General features: G+C 42.5%; 1 long non-coding RNA gene and 4 other non-coding genes across 5 annotated transcripts; all 5 read left to right on the top strand.

The window, feature by feature from the left end:
- The first annotated feature begins 16944 nt into the window (after positions 1–16944).
- LOC123426846 lies at positions 16945–19570 on the top strand. Its single transcript, XR_006622324.1, has 2 exons — positions 16945–18878; positions 18970–19570. It is a non-coding gene; the product is annotated as an uncharacterized LOC123426846 (long non-coding RNA).
- Positions 18048–18141, top strand: LOC123433797. The gene has a single exon (XR_006625107.1). It is a non-coding gene; the product is annotated as a small nucleolar RNA Z152/R70/R12 (small nucleolar RNA).
- Positions 18202–18384, top strand: LOC123433796. Its single transcript, XR_006625106.1, has one exon. It is a non-coding gene; the product is annotated as a small nucleolar RNA Z112 (small nucleolar RNA).
- On the top strand, positions 18415–18561 carry LOC123433841. The gene has a single exon (XR_006625145.1). It is a non-coding gene; the product is annotated as a small nucleolar RNA snoR2/U65 (small nucleolar RNA).
- Positions 18635–18755, top strand: LOC123433634. Its single transcript, XR_006624975.1, has one exon. It is a non-coding gene; the product is annotated as a small nucleolar RNA SNORD14 (small nucleolar RNA).
- Positions 19571–19816: the final 246 nt, after the last annotated feature.

Below are 19816 nucleotides of genomic sequence, written 5' to 3'. Positions count from 1 at the left end.
GTGCAAGCATCTCGGAGTAGGAATAAGTGCTTTGATGAGTAATCAAGGCTTTTGGTTTATACATAGTTTATGAAGAAACTTGTATTTACAAGAAAGTGAGTGGCAGCACTATAGAATTTATTATAAGTATATGTGGATGCCATATTGTTGATCGGAAATGACGTAGAATTTCTGGAAAACACATAGGGTTATTTGAAAGGAGTCTTTCAAAGGAAAACCCTGGATAAATCTACTTAAATATTGGGCATCAAGATCTATAAAAGATAGATCAAGACGCTTGATTAAACTTTCAATAAATACATACCTTCACAAGATTTTTGAAGGAGTTCAAAAATAAACCACTCAAAGAAAGGAGTTCTTGGCTGTATTGTAAGGTGTGAATTTGATTAAGACTCAAAACTCGACCACGACAGAAGAAAGAGAAAGGATGAAGGTCGTCCCCTATACCTTAGTCATAGGTTCTATAGTATGCCATGATGTGTACTGCCCTGGTGTGTGCCTTGCCATGAGTGCGTCGAGGGGTATAAGAGTGATCTAGGAGTGGATCATTGGACAATGGTTAAAATTATCCTTAGTAACTAGAGGAATAAGAAAATGTTTCTCGATTATGGAGGTGATAAAAGAGTTATTCATAAAGGGTTACGTCGATGCAAGCTTTGACACCAATCCGGATGACTGTGAGTAGCAAACCGGGTTCGTATAGTGGAGTCGTCGTTTGGAATAGTTCCAAGTGGAACATGGTAACATCATCTACAATATGACATGGAGATTTGCAAAGTACACACGATCTGAATGTTGCAGACTCGTTGACTAAAACCTCTCTCACAAGCAAAAATGATCAACCCAGAACTCATTGGGTGTTAATCACATGGTGATGTGAACTAGATTATTGACTCTTGTGCAAGTGGGAGACTGTTGTAAATATGCCCTAGGGGCAATAATAAATTGGTTATTATCATATTTCCTTGTTCATAATAATCATTTATTATGAATGCTATAATTTGATTGGAAACTCAAATACATATGTGGATAGATAGACAACACCGTGTCCCTAGTAAGCTACTAAACTAGCTCATTGATCAAAGATGTTTAAGGTTTCCTAGCCATAGACATGAGTTGGCATTTGATAACATGATCACATCATTAGGAGAATGTTGTGATGAACAAGACCCAACCGTAAGCATAGCATTTGATCGTATGACTAACTTTATTGCTATTTCCTTCTACATGTCTGTCTATCTGTTCCTAAGACCATGAGATCATGCAACTCAGTGACACTAGAGGAATGCCTTGTGTGTATCAAATGTCACAACATAACTGGGTGATTATAAAGATGCTCTACACGTATATGTGAGGGTGTTTGTTGAGTTGGCATGGATCAACACTGGGATTTGTCACTCTGTATGACGGAGAGGTATCTCTGGGCCCACTCGGTGATACAACATCAACAAGCTTTCAAGCAATGTCACTAAGGAGTTAGTCACTGGATCTTCTATTACGGAACAAGTAAAGAGACCTAGTGATAATGATATTGAACTAGGTATGGAGATACCGACGATCGAATCTCGAGCAAGTAACATACCACTGGACAAAGGGAACTGCATACGGGATTGATTGAATCCTTGGCATCGTGGTTCGACCAATGAAGATCTTCATGGAATATGTAGGAACCAATATGGGCACCCAGGTCCCTCTATTGGTTATTCACCAAAGCAGTGTCTCGGTCATGTCTACAAGATTCTCGAACCCGCTGGGTCCACATGCTTAACATTCGGTGACGCTGGAGTAGTATTGGGATATGTACATTGGTAACCGAATGTTGTTTGGAGTCCCGAATGAGATCTGAGATGACACGAAGAGATCCAAAATGGTCCTGAGGTAACGATTTAAATATGGGAAGTCCTATTTTGTCTACCAGAAAAGTTTTGGGCATTACGAGTAGTGTACCGGGGGGGGTCCATCTGTGAAGAACAAATATGCGCTCCCCAAAAAGTGAAAAGCACATCCGTGCTATCAAACAAAAAGTGAGAAGCACAGTTGTGCTTCTGTTTTTCTGGGTTTTTTTACTTTTTTGGGGAAAAAATTGTTGAAACCTATTAACATGGGATTTTAGTTTTGATGATATCGATGCAAGAAATAGAACGATGAAAGTGGTTCATGATTTGAATGCACACTTCATAAAATAAAATGTTTTAGAACAACAAAAACAAACACACGTAAAACTTCAAAATTACCACAAGTGTTGTACAACCACTTCACGACTTCAACACAAAGGACAACGGGAGTGATCTTTATAGGGAGTTGTGACGCCCTAGATTTAATCATACGCTAATCATACACGCAAATACGTACGATCAAACTCAAGGACTCACGGGAAGATATATCACAACACAACACTAGACACAAATAAAACATACAAGCTTCATATTACAAGCCAGGGGCCTCGAGGGCTAGAATACAAAAGCTCGATAAACACACAAGTTAGCGGAAGCAACAATATCTGAGTACAAACATTAAACATGGGGTGCCTTCGAGAAGGCTAGCATAAACGATACAACGATCGAACGAGGCGAGGCCTCTCATACGTCCATTTGGCATCATGCTTTCATGTTGATACTTATCGCTTTATGGACTGTTATTATACTTTGTGGTACTATACTTATGCCTTTTCTCTCTTATTTTGCAAGGTTTATTTGAAGAGGGAGAATACCGGCAGCTGGAATTCTGGACTGGAAAAGGAGCAAGTGTGAATCCTCTATTCTGCGCAACTCCAAATGCCCTGAAAATCAACGTGGAATTTTTTGGGATTATATAAAAAATATTGGGCGAAAGAAGTGCGAGAGGGGAGCTGCCAGGGGCCCACAAGCCTGGTGGCCGCGGCCTGCCCCCTGGCCGCGGCCTGCCCCCCTGGCCGCGGCAACAGGGCTTGTGGGCACCCTGGTGGCCCACTGGCCCCCCTCTTCTGCTATATGAAGGGTTTCGTTCGGAAAAAAATTAGGGCGGAGCTTTTTCGTGGATTCTCCGCCGCCACGAGGCGGAACTTGAGCAGAACCAATCTAGAGCTCCGGCAGGACGATCCTGCCGGGGAAACTTCCCTCCCGGAGGGGGAAATCGTCGCCATCGTCATCACCAACACTCCTCTCATCGGAGGGGACTCGTCACCATCAACATCTTCATCAGCACCATCTCATCTCCAAACCCTAGTTCATCTCTTGTAACCAATCTCCGTCTTGCGACTCCGATTGGTACTTGTAAGGTTGCTAGTAGTGTTGATTACTCTTTGTAGTTGATGCTAGTTGGATTACTTGGTGGAAGAGTTTATGTTCAGATCCTTGATGCTACTCATTACACATCTGATCATGATTATGATTATGCTTTGCGAGTAGTTACTTTTGTTCCTCAGGACATGGGATAAGTCATGCTAATAATAGTCATGTGAATTTGGTATTCATTCGGTATTTTGATATGTTGTATGTTGTTTTTCCTCTAGTGATGTTATGTGAACATCGACTACATAACACTTCACCATTATTTGGGCCTAGAGGAAGGCATTGGGGAGTAGTAAGTAGATGATGGGTTGCTAGAGTGATAGAAGCTTAAACCCCAGTCTATGCGTTGCTTCGTAAGGGGCTGATTTGGATCCACTAGTTTAATGCTATGGTTAGACGTTGTCTTAATTCTTCTTTCGTAGTTGCGGATGCTTGCGAGAGGGGTTAATCATAAGTGGGATGCTTGTCCAAGTAAGGGCAGTACCCAAGCGCCGGTCCACCCACATATCAAACTATCAAAGTAACGAACGCGAATCATATGAACATGATGAAACTAGCATGACAGAAATTCCCGTGTGTCCTCGGGAGCGTTTTTCCTCCTATAAGACTTTGTTCACGCTTTTCCCTTGCTACAAAAGGGATTGGGCCACTTAGTTGCACCGTTTCTATTACTTGTTACTTGTTACTTTTCACCTGCTACGTTTCACCTCACTACACCATCACTTGTTACCGCTACTTTCAGTGCTTGCAGTTATTACCTTGCTGAAAACCGTTTATCAGAGCCTTCTGCTCCTCGTTGGGTTCGACACTCTTACTTATCGAAAGGACTATGATTGATCCCCTATACTTGTGGGTCATCAAGACTCTATTCTGGCGCCGTTGCCGGGGAGTGGAGCGCCTTTGGTAAGTGGAATTTGGTAAGGAAACATTTATATACTGTGCTGAAATTTATTGTCACTTGTCACTATGGAAACTGTTCCTTTGAGGAATTTGTTCGGGGTATCTTTACCATGAACGGAAGCACGAGGAGTTTCTCCTCAACCTAAGGTACCTACTAAAAATATCTTTTATGAAATTCCTTCGGGTATGCTTGAGAAACTGCTGGCTAATCCTTTTACAAGAGATGGATCATCACATCCAGACTTGCATCTAATCTATGTAGATGAAGTTTGTGGTTTGTTTAAGCTTGCAGGTTTGCCCAAGGATGAGGTAAATAAGAAAGTCTTTCCTTTATCTTTGAAGGATAAGGCATTGACATGCTATATGCTATGTGATGATACTGGTTCATGGGACTACAATCGGTTGAAATTGGAATTTCATCAAAAGTTTTATCCTATGCATTTAGTACATCGTGATCGGAATTATATTTATAACTTTTGGCCTCGTGACAAGGAAAGCATATCTCAAGCTTGGGGGAGGCTTAAATCAATGCTATATTCATGCCCCAATCATGAGCTCTCGAGAGAAATTATCACTCAAAACTTTTATGCTCGGCTTTCTCATGAAGATCGTACCATGCTTGACACTTCTTGTACCGGTTCTTTTATGAAGAAGGATGTTGACCACAAGTGGAATTTATTGGAAAGAATCAAATGTAACTCTGAAGATTGGGAGCTTGAAGAAGCTAAGGAGTCAGGTATGAATTTCCAGTTTGATCGCGTTAAATCTTTTGTTGAAACAAACACTTCTAGAGATTTTAGCGCTAAGTATGGACTTGACTCTGAGATAGTAGCCTCTCTATGTGAATCTTTTGCTGCTCATATTGATCTTCCCAAAGAGAAGTGGTTTAAGTATCATCCTCCTCTAGAAGTCAACATAGTTAAATCCAATCTAGTTGAAGAGAAAGTCATTGCCTATAATGATCCTACTGTTCCTTGTGCCTACACTGAGAAACCACCTTACCCTCCTAGGAGAAAGTATTATTCTAAAGCTCCAACTGTGATACGTAGGGGTTACATTAGACCACTTGCACCCCCTGAGGAAATTAGAGTTGAACCTAATGTTGCTATTATCAAAGATCTCTTAGCCGAAGACATAGACGGGCATGTTATCAAATTCTGTGAGGACTCCGCTAGAATTGCTAAACCTCACGCGAAAGACAAATACGGACCTGTAGTTGGCCTGCCCGTTGTTTCTGTCAAGATAGGAGATCACTATTATCATGGTTTATGTCATATGGGTGCTAGTGTTAGTGCAATACCCCGGTCCCTTTATGATGAAATCAAAGATGAGATTGCACCTGCTGAGTTAGAACCTATTGATGTCACTATTACGCTAGCTAATAGAGACACTATCTGCCCTGTGGGAATTGTGAGAGATGTAGAGGTCCTCTGTGGTAAGACGAAGTATCCTACTGATTTCCTCGTCCTTGCTACTGCACAAGATAACTTTTGTCCTATCATATTTGGTAGACCCTTTCTCAACATTGTCAATGCTCATATTGATTGTGTTAAACAGATTGTCACTGTTAGTTTCGAGGGTGTGTCTCATGAATTTAACTTCTCCAAGTTTGGAAGACAACCCCATGAAAAAGAGTCGTCTGGTAGGGATGAAATCATTGTTCTTGCCTCTATTGTCGTGCCTCCTATGGATCCTTTAGAGCAATATCTACTTGAGCATGAAAATGATATGCATATGGATGAAAGAGATGAGATAGATAAAATTGTTTTAGAACAATATCCTATTCTTAAGAATAATCTGCCTGCTGAGTTGCTTGGGGATCCTCCCCCACCAAAGGGTGATCCTGTGGTTGAGCTAAAACAATTACCAGATACACTTAAGTATGCCTATATTGATGAGAAGGAGATATATCATGTTATAATTAGTGCTCGCCTATTGAATCACGAAGAGAAGAAGTTATTAAAAACTTTGAGGAAGCACCGTGCTGCTATTGGATATACTCTTGATGATCTTAATGGTATTAGTCCCACTCTATGTCAGCACAAGATTAAAACCGATCCTGATTCTAAGCCAGTCGTTGATCATCAACGGAGGTTAAATCCTAGGATGAAAGAGGTCGTGAGAAAAGAAATATTAAAGCTTCTGGAAGCACGAATCATTTATCATGTTGCTCATAGTGATTGGGTAAGTCCAGTACATTGCGTACCTAAGAAGGGAGGTATCACCGTCGTTACTAATGATAAGAATGAACTAATCCCACAGAGGATTATTACTAGCTATAGGATGGTGATAGACTTCCGGAAATTGAACAAGGCAACCATGAAAGACCATTATGCTTTGACGTTTATCGACCAAATGCTAGAAAGGCTATCTAAACACACACACTTCTGCTTTCTAGACGGTTATTCAGGTTTCTCGCAAATACCTGTTGCACAGTCTGATCAAGAGAAAACCACTTTCACCAGCCCCTTCGGTACCTTTGCGTATAGACGTATGCCTTTTGGCTTATGCAATTCACCTGCCACCTTTCAAAGATGTATGATGGCTATATTCTCTGACTTTTGTGAAAAGATTGTTGAGGTTTTCATGGATGATTTCTCCATTTATGGTTCTTCTTTTGACGATTGCCTTAGCAACCTTGATCGAGTCTTACAGAGATGCAAAGATACCAACCTCGTCTTGAACTGGGAGAAGTGCCACTTCATGGTTAATGAAGGCATCATCTTAGGACACAAAATTTCTGAGAAAGGCATTGAAGTTGATAAGGCTAAGGTTGATGCAATTGAGAAAATGCCTTGCCCCACAGATATCAGAGGTATACGAAGTTTCCTAGGTCATACTGGTTTCTATAGAAGGTTCATTAAAGACTTCTCTAAGATTTCTAGGCCTCTTACCAACCTCTTGCAGAAAGATGTTCCTTTTGTTTTTGATGAGGATTGTGAGGAAGCTTTCGAAATACTTAAGAAGGCCTTGATAACCGCACCTATTGTTCGACCACCTGATTGGAACTTGCCCTTTGAAATCATGTGCGATGCTAGTGATTATGTTGTTGGTGTTGTTCTAGGACAAAGAGTTGACAAGAAGTTGAATGTCATTCACTACGCTAGTAAAACTCTAGAAAGTGCCCAAAGAAACTATGCCACTACGGAGAAGGAATTTTTAGCAGTCGTGTTTGCATGTGAAAAGTTCAGATCTTATATAGTTGACTCCAAAGTCATTATTCACTCTGATCATGCTGCTATTAAGTACCTTATGGAGAAGAAGGATGCTAAGCCTAGGCTAATCAGATGGGTTCTCCTGCTAAACGAATTTGATTTGCACGTTGTTGATCGAAAGGGTGCTGATAACCCTGTAGAAGATAAGTTATCCAGGCTAGAGAATGTCCTTGATGACCCACGACCTATTGATGACAGCTTTCCCGATGAGCAATTGAATGTTATCCGCACTTCACATAGTGCACCGTGGTATGCTGATTACGCAAACTATATCGTAGCCAAATACATACCACCCAGTTTCACCTACCAGCAAAAGAAGAAATTATTCTTTGATGTGAGACACTACTTTTGGGATGATCCTCGCCTTTATAAGGAAGGAGTAGATGGTGTTATTAGACGTTGTGTGCCTGAACATGAACAGGGACAGATCCTGCAGAAGTGTCATTCCGAAGCCTACGGAGGACACCATGTTGGAGATAAAACTGCTCATAAGGTACTGCAATCAGGTTTCTATTGGCCCACTCTCTTCAAGGATGCACGTAAGTTTGTCTTCTCTTGTGACGAATGTCAAAGAATAGGGAACATCAGTAAACGTCAGGAAATGCCTATGAACTATTCACTTGTCATTGAACCATTTGATGTGTGGGGCTTTGATTATATGGGACCCTTCCCGAGTTCCAATGGGTATACTCACATCTTAGTTGCTGTTTATTACGTCACTAAGTGGGTAGAAGCTATCACCACTAGAAATGCTGATCACCACACCTCTATTAAGATGCTTAAAGAAGTCATTTTCCCAAGATTTGGAGTCCCTAGATATCTGATGACTGATGGCGGTTCACACTTCATTGATGGTGTTTTCCGCAAGATTCGCTAAGTATGATGTCAACCATAGAGTTGCATCTCCTTATCATCCTCAGTCTAGTGGTCAAGTGGAGTTGAGTAATAGGGAGATCAAATTGATCTTACAAAAGACTGTCAATAGATCTTGAAAGAATTGGTCTAGCAAACTTGACGATGCACTATGGGCTTATAGGACTGCTTATAAGAATCCCATGGGCATGTCGTCATATAAAATGGTTTACGGTAAGGCCTGTCATTTACCTCTTGAGCTAGAACACAAAGCTTATTGGGCAATCGAAGAGCTCAACTTCGATTTCAAACTTGTCGGTGAGAAGCGGTTGTTTGATATCAGCTCATTAGATGAATGGAGGGCCCAGGCATATGAGAATGCCAAGTTGTTCAAGGAAAAGGTTAAGAGATGGCACGATAAAAGAATACAAAAACGTGAGTTCAATGTAGGTGATTATGTCCTGCTATACAATTCTCGCTTGAGATTCTTCGCAGGCAAACTTCTCTCTAAATGGGAAGGTCCCTACGTTGTCGAGGAAGTATATCGTTTTGGTGCCATCAAAATCAATAACACGGAAGGTAATTTTCCGAGAGTGGTAAATGGGCAAAGAATCAAGCATTATATCTCTGGTACTCCCATAAATGTTGAGAGCAATATCATCAATATCATAACTCCAAAGGAGTACATAATGGATGTTTATCAGCCTGTTTCAGACTCTGAAAACGAAGAGGTATGTGTTTCAGTAAGTAATTGGACTCCAAAACTTTTCCAGTAGGAAATTTTCTCCGTTTTGGAATTTATGGAAAAATAGAAAAATAAAAAGCAGTCCGGAGAGCGCACGAGGCGGCCACAAGCCTGGTGGCCGCGGCTACACGGCTTGTGGGCACCTCATGTGCCTCCCGGACTCCGTTTTCTTGCGGAGCACTCCTTCTGGTCCAGAAAAAATCATTATATATACGCCCAAGGGTTTTGATCTCCGTATCGCACAGTTTTCCTCTGTTTTCGTTTCGAGCCTGTTTTCTGCCGCAGATCTAGGTCAAGATGTCTTCTCAGGATTCAGAGGGGGAGAGCTATGTGGCTGATTACCTTGCTAACCCCAAGGTTTATGGGGACTTGGAACCATATGGCTGGACCACTGACGAGGAAGAGGACTATGATCCCAAGGGGAAGGACCAAACGAGTTCCGATGAAGAGGAGGCTCCTCTACCTCAACCTGGACGCACTCATGTGGAGTTCAAGAAGTCGAGCCTCCCTGACTCAAGGAAGAAGCCTAAGAACTTGTTTATCCCTTCTCATTTCTTGCAGGAGAGTAAGCAGGAACTTTGTCAAAGGGTGTTGAAGCTTGAGGAGGAAAATGATGATCTGAGAGAGCAGAATTTTATGCTCAAGTGGAAATTAGACAAGCTCAAAACCTCTGCAACAACTCCTCCGCCCCCACCAAAGGAAGACAACTGAGCATTGGTATGGACAACTCCCTTGGCTTGTGCCAAGCTTGGGGGAGTTGCCCTGGTATCGTATCACCTTTATATATTTTGCTTTTACCTTTATTTTAGTTCTTTCCTTTTCAGATTTTATTTCTCCTCTTAGTGGAATAAGCTTTAGTGTTTAGTTTGAGTCTTTTGCATTGTGTCTCCCCCGATGTATTCGAGCTTGCGAGCTATATAATAAAGAGTATCTTAGTCATGGGCTTTGTTTTGTGCCGTGATCAAAAGTATGAAAAGAACGATAGCATGAAAGATCATGAGATGATCTTATGGAAAGTGATAGCTTGACATATAACAAGTATGATGATTGAAACTTGTTGAGAATAGCCCAACATAGACCCCAGTCATTGTTGCAATTAATAAGGAGTAATAAGGAAAGAGAGGTTCACAAATAAATATATCATCTTAGACACTTTCTATAATTGTGAGCACTCACCAAACTATTACATGCTTAGAAGTAGATGTTGGATAAGGAAGACAACATAATGAATTGTGTTTGCTTGGTTCCAAACAATGTTATATGTCTAGAGATCCCTTAGCATGTGACGATTGCTTCCACCTCATATTAGCCAAAACTCCCGCACCAAGTAGAGTACTACTTGTGCATCCATAAACCTTCAACCCAGTTTTGCCATGAGTGTCCACCATACCTACCTATGGATTGAATAAGATCCCTCAAGTAAGTTGTCATCGGTGCAAGCAATAAAAAATGATCTCTAATATGTATGATCTATTAGTGTGTGGAAAATAAGCTTTATACGAACCTGTGATGAGGAAGACATAAAAGCGACATACCGCATAATGAAGTTCTTTATCACAAGAGGCAATATAAAGTGACGTTCCTCCGCACTAAGAGGACACGCATCCAACCTCAAAAGCGCATGACAACCTCTGTTTCCCTCTGCGAAGGGCCTATCTTGTACCTCTACCTTTTGTCCTTGTGAAAGTCATGGTGATCAACACTAATTCCCTATTCCGTCTTCATCTTGGTGAACGTCATATGCTAGGGAAAGATCTATATTCATATATCAACTTGGAGATGAGTACTTATGCTTTATTATTGTTGAATTTACCCTTGAGGTAAATGGTTGGGAGGCAAAATTATAAGCCCCTATCTTTCTCTGTGTCCAACTGAAACTTTGATACCATGAGTACCACGTGAGTTGTAACAATTGTGGAAAACAAAAGAGATGATTGAGTATGTGTATTTGCTTTACAAGCACTTATTTGGCTCTTTCTGATGTTATGATAAATTGCAATTGCTTCAATGACTATGGACTGTTGTTGGCTACTTCTCGGTAAGGTTTTTGTTTCATACTTTGCTTTGTGAAGGAATTGTTACTTTCCCATAAGAATCTTTATGATGTATTGTTGTTCTATGTGTAATCATGATGCCCTCATGTCCGTATTATGTTTTATCGACACCTTCGTCCCTAAACTTGTGGACATGTTTATGGATCTTGGTTTTCGCTTGAGGACAAGCGGGGTCTAAGCTTGGGGGAGTTGATACGTCCATTCTGCATCATGCTTTCATGTTGATATTTATCGCTTTACGAACTGTTATTGTACTTTGTGGTACTATACTTATGCCTTCTATCTCTTATTTTGCAAGGTTTATTTGAAGAGGGAGAATACTGGCAGCTGGAATTCTAGACTTGAAAAGGAGCAAGTCTGAGTCCCCTATTCTGCGCAACTCCAAATGACCTGAAAATCAACGTGGAATTTTTTGGGATTATACAAAAAATATTGGGCGAAAGAAGTGCCACAGGGGAGCTGCCAGGGGCCCACAAGCCTCGTGGTCGCGGCCTGCCCCCCTAGCCGCGGCAACAGGGCTTGTGGGCGCCCTGGTGGCCCACTGGCCCCCTCTTCTGCTATATGAAGGGTTTCGTCCGGATAAAAATTAGGGCGGAGCTTTTTCATGGATTCTCCGCCGCCACGAGGCGGAACTTGAGCAGAACCAATCTAGAGCTCCGGCAGGACGATCCTGCCGGGGAAACTTCCCTCCCGGAGGGGGGATCCGTCGCCATCGTCATCACCAACACTCCTCTCATCGGAGGGGACTCGTCACCATCAACATCTTCATTAGAACCATCTCATCTCCAAACCCTAGTTCATCTCTTGTAACCAATCTCCGTCTCGCGACTCCGATTGGTACTTGTAAGGTTGCTAGTAGTGTTGATTACTCTTTGTAGTTGATGCTAGTTGGATTACTTGGTGGAAGAGTTTATGTTCAGATCCTTGATGCTACTCATTACACCTCTGATCATGATTATGACTATGCTTTGTGAGTAGTTACTTTTGTTCCTGAGGACATGGGATAAGTCATGCTAATAATAGTCATGTGAATTTGGTATTCATTCGGTATTTTGATATGTTGTATGTTGTTTTTCCTCTAGTGGTGTTATGTGAACGTCGACTACATAACACTTCACCATTATTTGGGCCTAGAGGAAGGCATTGGGGAGTAGTAAGTAGATGATGGGTTGCTAGAGTGATAGAAGCTTAAACCCCAGTCTATGCGTTGCTTCGTAAGGGGCTGATTTGGATCCACTAGTTTAATGCTATGGTTAGACGTTGTCTTAATTCTTCTTTCGCAGCTGCGGATGCTTGCGAGAGGGGTTAATCATAAGTGGGATGCTTGTCCAAGTAAGGGCAGTACCCAAGCGCCGGTCCACCCACATATCAAACTATCAAAGTAACGAACGCGAATCATATGAACATGATGAAACTAGCATGACAGAAATTCCCGTGTGTCCTTGGGACCGTTTTTCTTCCTATAAGACTTTGTTCAGGCTTGTCCCTTGCTACAAAAGGGATTGGGCCACTTTGCTGCACCGTTGCTATTACTTGTTACTTGTTACTTTTCACCTGCTACGTTTCACCTCACTACACCATCATTTGTTACCGCTACTTTCAGTGCTTGCAGTTATTACCTTGCTGAAAACCGTTTATCAGAGCCTTCTGCTCCTCGTTGGGTTCGACACTCTTACTTATCGAAAGGACTACGATTGATCCCCTATAGTTGTGGGTCATCAGCCTCCTGCCTCGGAACCTCCTAAACTACTCCTGGTCTTCAGCGATCTCCACGAAGGAGTCACCATCGGGGTGGAAGGCGTCGGCAGGAAGCTCCATCTCCCGGGCTCCATCATCTGGTCGCAGCAACGGATCAAAGGGACAAAGGGGGAGCAAAGCAACGGTGAGTATTCATCCGAAGTACTCGCAAGTCTTACATCATAACTAAGCTAAGTATGCATCAATATCAAAGAAGGGGTTTATATATGTGGACTGACTGCAACAATGCGAGAATAGGGAGAGAAGCCTAGTCCTATCAAAGACTAGCATCTTCAGGGTCTTGCAGCAATAGACGAGAGTAGATCAAGGTAACACAATTAATAGTCATATTGTTGCAGCAAAATTCATATGAGATCACGCCCAGAGATCCTCCCTCGACTCCCTGCGAGGAAGCAATCCCAGGGCAACTAATTCGAGTTAAGTAACAGTTGTAGTTGTATAAGATCAGGGCACAACTCCAAGTCCTCCTGTAACCGTGGACACAGCTATCCGAATAGTTAATTTTCATCCCTGCAGGGGTGCACCAAGTTTCCTGTCACGCTCGATAACACTCTGGCCGGACACACTTTTCTGGATCATGCCCGGCCTCAGAATATCGACATGTCGCAGCCCCACCTAAGCTCAGCAGAGAGGCCAGCCCGCTGGTCTAACTCCTAAGCACAAAGGGTTCGTGGCCCACTTGCCCTCCGCACTCCTCCACGATGCGTGGGCGAGCGAGGTCAGTCCAAGCACCCCTTAATCACAAGCACAATGCATCTCGGGACCACTCGGGTGCGCGACGCTCCATTGCTGACGTCTGAAGAGCTTCGGCTAATACCGCGACGTCGAGTACCCATAATTCTTCCCGCGTAGCCGGTTAGTGCGAAAAGGTCTCCGACCAACCCAGATCAAATACCCAAATCCATTGTCATTTTAATTATGGTCATCAACACAAACACGCGGGAGTCCACCCGCCTAACATCTATTCATCAAAGATCCCAGTAACATGGTCAAGTAACTGCGTGGTTGAAACATCGGGGGAATCCGAGGTGTCACCCTCGTTGGATTCCGAATGATGTAATCCGTCAAGGTGGACTTAGAGGAATCACCCTCGAGGGTTCCACACTTGAGGGGTTGCACGACAGAGGCATCGTCGGGAATGGTGACAGAGGAATCACCCTCAATAACCACGACCGACTAGCTGTACTACAGAGATTTCATGAGGAGTACTTCGCGAGGTGTCACCCTCGGTACCCGATATTATCTCTGTAGCCTCGCAACAACTAAGGGGGTGTAAGTGTTGTGCCGGGTCTGGCTCGTCGATCAGGGATCGAGATTTGAAAACAAAGCGGGGCAACTGGACTACGGGATCAGAGGGGAAGACTGTTCCACCTATACTAAACAGTATAAAATTACAGTACTGAAAGTAGCAGTTTATCAAAAATAGGCTATGCATCAGATATATGAGCTAACTACAACAGTAGCAAAATTCTAATGCAAGAGGAGGAAGAAAAACATAGGCGATATAGGGATGATCAAGGGAGGTTTGCTTGCCTTGTTGCTCTGCGACAAAGGGCTGGTCGACAGGGTCGTAGATGTACCCGGCAGCAGCGTCAGTCTCGGAGTCTATCGGTAAGAAGATGGGGGAGAAACAATAAATAACAGCAAAAGGTGCAACACTAAGCATGACATGACAATATGCAGACTAGGCATGAGCTAACGCAGTAACATCCGTCATAGACGGGTCGGGAAAATATCAGATGATATTTCCCGGGTATGTGGCTACTACCGGTTAGACTGAAAACGATGGAAAAGTTCCACGTTTGCTATACTAGGAATGCGTGATACACAAATGCACCGTGTATCCGGGTTCGTCTCGTTCTGCTGATCAACTTTCATGTTGAAAATATATTGATCTGACTTACGGTTTATATTATATTAATTTTTTTAAAGTTTTATTAATATTTAGCAATTAAAAACAGATTTAATTAATTATTAAAAACTTAAATATGACATCGCGATGATATCAGCATGACATCATCAATCAACAGAGTTTGACTGGTCAAATATGACGAGTGAGCCCCGTCGTCATAGGCACATTTTAAATGTTTAGATTAACTAATTAATTAATCAGATTAATTAGTGGGGGCCCAGTTGTCATACACTGATTATGTTATTTTAGTTAGCTTAAATAACAGATTAACTAATGATTTATTTATTTAATTATATATAATCTTTAAACATTATATTTAATCATGTCTTGCATGGTAGGGATCTCCTTAGGGAAGGACACATTTGGCGTATTGGTGATGGGTCCATGATAAATATACATCAGGCTGGTTGTAATGAGGAGTATCATATACTAGTATCATGCATATGATACTAGTGTATGATAGTACACCCGTAATGAATAGTATAATATGTTACTAGGATAGGTCATTTATTGTCATGCATGACACATAGTAGCACAACATTTAATATGATACGGTATCATGATATGATACTCAATCCTCTCTTTCTTCATTTAATTCTATGCCACCTCATCAAAATTGCTTAGTTGGTATGCATGATACTAGCTGTGGTACTCCCATTACGACAAGCCTCGTGCAAGCTGGATACCGAGAAGTGGTAGTATGGCACCAATTGGGCAGGTGCACTTGCAGGGTGTGACAAAAGTGGCAGACTTAATTTCTAGGGATGGGCGTGCTTGGAATGATGGAAAGTGGATGTCATGTTCACAAGTGATGATGCCAAGGACATCTAGCAGATAGCAATTGGTGGACCGGGTACACAAGATTACGTGGCAAGAAACTTCATCAAGAATGAAAATTTCAATGTCAGGTCCGCCTACCAACTGAAGATGTCAATGGGCAGATCAAGAACTGGACAGCCGGAGGAATCCAGCTCGGTGTACAAGCATATTTTTTAGCGCTGTGGGATACGAGTTTACTGGCTAAGGCCAAGATTCATATGTGAAGGTTGGTTAAGAATGGACTGGCGGTTGGAGCGGAATTATATCGGTGTGTTATTAAGACAGTAGTTTTTTGTGTTGCATGCGGGAGGGAAGAAACAATCTACCACCGTTTCTGGGCATGCCAACATTCAACCCAGTTCTGGCAGCTTCTTCACTCAGAGAAGGGAGATGCGGTGGCGATCCCACCGTGCACGTTTGACTCCTAGAGTGGTTTGGCCGCGTGGTTGCTTGGTTGGTTCGCTGGTGTATGTGATGACGAAAGGGAAATGATGATATGCGCTAGTTACGAGTTGTGGCTCGCATGAAATGAAGTACGGGATGGGAAGAGAATTGCCCCTCCACATGATATATTGACCTGTGTGGTCATGAACATGGAAAAATGGAAGACTGTCCATGCTATTCCTCCTAAGGCACCGGTGCAGAAAGTGACACAAAAATGGGAACCTCCTGATGAGGGGTGGCGCAAGGTGAATTCGGATGAGGCAGACGCTCGACATGGCGAACAGGGCGACGGCGGTGCTATGATTAGGGATCACAATGTTGCGTTTCAGGGTGCAATGTGCCATCTATTCCAAAACAACGAGGATGCGGAAGTGGTGGAAATCCCAGCCTGCAAACGTGCACTGGAGGTAGCAACACAGGTTGAGGCACACATGATGCACTTGGAGCTGGACTCCCAAGGGGTGGTGCAGATGTTGAATCAAGCTCACAGGAACTTGTGTGCTTCTCGAAATCAAAGGCACTACTTCGGTCTTTTGCCGAGTTCAAAGTTTGTTGGGTTCGTCGGTTGACTAACGACGTCGCGCATAAGTTAGCTAAGGTAGGGGTTAGTCATGAACTATGTAAGGTTTGGTTGTAGGATCCCCCGGACTTTGTCCTAGATGTAATTTCGGATGAGATTCTAACGTTTGAATTTTAAATAAAGCAACGACCTTAGCCTAAAAAAAAATGCTTCACAAACACCCACGCTGTTGTGGGCCTGACCAGCATACTGTGGTTTCAGGTCCTTGTGCGGGGCCGAACTGCTGTGATTCAAGCCCAAAAGGCCGCAGCCCGCAGGGCAGCGTATCGTTTTCTCTCGAACGAGCGAAGCACAGGGGTAATTATGCCAATTCACGATGGCTAGGGCAGCCCCCACTCGTTGCCACCCCCTATATAAGCGCACCCAGCATCATCCAAAGCCTCATCTATCCTCCGCCGCCAGTTGAGTTCTCCATCTTTTGCCTTCCGTTTATTATCTTTGTTGATTTGTTGGCGACTCTGCTTCGCGATTTCTTTTCTCCACGGAGCATCTTGATCGGGGCATGTGACGATGATGATCTTTTCAACTTACCATCAAACTCTGAATCGGTACTATGTCGATTACACCAAGTTTTCGTGAGTCTAATGCTATCTCATGTATTCGTTTTGTTGGCAGCTTTGCTTCGCTATTTCTCTTCTCCACTGAGCATCTTGATTGGGGCGTTAGACGATGATGATCTTTTCAACTTACCATCAAACTCTGAATCGATACTATGTCGATTACACCAAGTTTTCGTGAGTCTAATGCGTTCTCATGTATTCGTTTTGTTGTCCTTTTTTTGGTTTCTAGATTCGATTTACATCCTTTGAAGGCAATAAATTAGAGTCTCTGGTGCGCTTCTTAATAGCGTAATTCAGCGCTGTACGTTGCCAATATGAATCTTTGGGCTAAGATTCTGGCACAGACCATTCTTCGAGATGGTTTGTGCATTCAACTTGTCCATACATATCTTCTATGTTTTCGAGATTTGTTTGTGTCTTTTTTTGGTGATTTTGTTCATAGTCTTTTGATATTTTTATCTGGTATTTCAGACTTCTTTACCCAAATCAGGAAAAATAACAGGACAATTTACTGAAATGAGATGCTTATATATGCCAATTTAAGTGCAATGTAAGCATACTTGGTTAAACAATTCCAATGCAATGAGATTGGATTAATTTCAAGGGATGATAGTTTCACAGTAAAACCCCAACCCTGTCTATACTTTCACTTCGATCTGATAGATCCATCGCACGAAATGGGTGGTATGAGATTTGTGTTTGGCTAAGCTAGCCCTTTGCAGAGAAACCTGATGCAGTGATCTATGTGAATGTTTGTTTTTGCAAGATCAGCTTCTTGTCTGGATGTTGTAACTTGCCATTCCAGCCAATCGGCAAATCGTCCTGCCATCTTGCTAGATTGAAAACACAGTCGGCTTTCAACTCACCTGGATCTGATTACTCAATGATTTTCCGGGCCCTTTCCGTCGGCATATGACCTAATAGTTTTTATCTTGTTATGATGCGATGATGATCCATATAGGTTTTTGGCAGTGGTGGCTACTGTCACCGTGAGCCTTCAAACCAAAAACGACTTCTCTTTCCACTGAGCATAACATTGTTCCAACCAATTCCGTCTTTTATAGGTTTCTCATTTCTGCAATGCCAGCATCTTGTCTCGGTGAAGAGCTCTAGACCAGGAAGTGCCGTATGACACTGTAAACAGCAGCTGCTTCTATGTTTCTGCAAGTGTCCATCCCTGTATCATAACCTTTGTGGTTTGCTCTGGGATGGAAATACCCATTTGCACCAGCTTGATTCAGCTGTGTGCGTGATTTTAAACGGGTCTCTGAGAGATTTCTGAAATGCTTTATAGTTTATTTTCTTTGGCCCGATGCCACGTCTCCAGTAGCCACAAGCCTTGATCGGAGATGCTACATTGTGCCAACAGTGAGTTTTTGGACGTCTCACATTTGATAGGAACCTGTGGCTGTGATTCTGTCGGTGCACAGAGCCGTTTTTTGTGACTACACTTTAATTGGCATACTTAAATCGTGACACCTCGGTATTTGTTGTAGGTTTATTTCATTGAAAATAGGTGAAATGGATGGCTGTGATGATAGAACTAAGGCTTGTTTCTCAAAACATTCGCAGATGCCGCCTAAGAGCTTTCGCCCTGCCAGGCTTGAGAGCTTATGCTGCTAATTCCTTCCTTGGATGTCTGAGCCATGCTTATTTCCTCACCTTTTAGTTAACCAATCGTTGCAAAAAAAACCAATGTGCTTAGACTGTTTTTGATGCAAGTAGACTTGCTGAAGATTCATCAGAGCTGGATGTGATCATGCTGTTGAGGTAGATACTCATGACGTTGTTTCTCAGAACATTTGAGCTGCTCCTGCTAATTGCTTGATTTCTTTGAACCATGCCAAGTTGTTTTTTTTAGATGAACAGGGAGGCAACCTTTCATTGGAAAACGAAACCAGCATGAGTACAAACAGCCTAAATCTGTCTAAGGATATTTAAGACTGAAAAAGTAAAAGCGCAGGCAAGCAAAAGGATCACAGAGCAATAGTTCATCCCTAGATGCATGGGTGCAAGACCTCCTAGAATAGTTGGCTTGTGAACTCCAGCTTGAAGACGCATCGTCAGAGGAATTGAAAATCAGACTGATGCTTGAAGATGGAATCACCAGAGAGGATTCCACTACAAGTCCGCCACAATCCAGGTGCAGAAATAGCTAAAGGCAATGCAAGCCTGATCCTCTCAAGAACGAGGCTAGAAGGGGAAACTGACCGACCATGGGGCACCACGGGCGAGTAGAAGGCGACCCAACAGCCTCATCTTGCGAAGGATTATGCAGGTCCAGGCACCTTTGGCACGCTTTGTCCGGGCGAGTCAGCCACCGGCGCCGACAGTTCCTATAAAGCAGGGATTAACCCATAATTATTTGTAACACTCCTAATCTTGGCTTATTTTATGAGCATCATCTTCATAGAAACTTCTCCAAAAACGTGGGAAAGATATGATAAGAAAGTTGTTTGATATGTGACGGCTTTGAAATCATAAAAGTTTCTAATGAGGTATCAACATGACATATTTTCTATTTTTACCCTTTGGGCTTTTTAGACAAGTATATACATCATTTTCTTCTTATTTCCCCCATCAAATTCCATATTTTTGAAATGTAAAAGTTGTTACCTCACGTTATTGTGCATATAGCAATTTGCTTATTGCATAATCTATTTTCATCTAGGTTACACAAGAAAGATGTAGATCTTGGCAACACTAAG

This window comes from Hordeum vulgare, chromosome 2H, assembly GCF_904849725.1.
Source record: "Hordeum vulgare subsp. vulgare chromosome 2H, MorexV3_pseudomolecules_assembly, whole genome shotgun sequence".
Taxonomy (NCBI): Eukaryota; Viridiplantae; Streptophyta; class Magnoliopsida; order Poales; family Poaceae; genus Hordeum; species Hordeum vulgare.
Note: the sequence above shows the minus strand (reverse complement) of the source record. Positions and strands in the feature narration are given on the sequence as shown.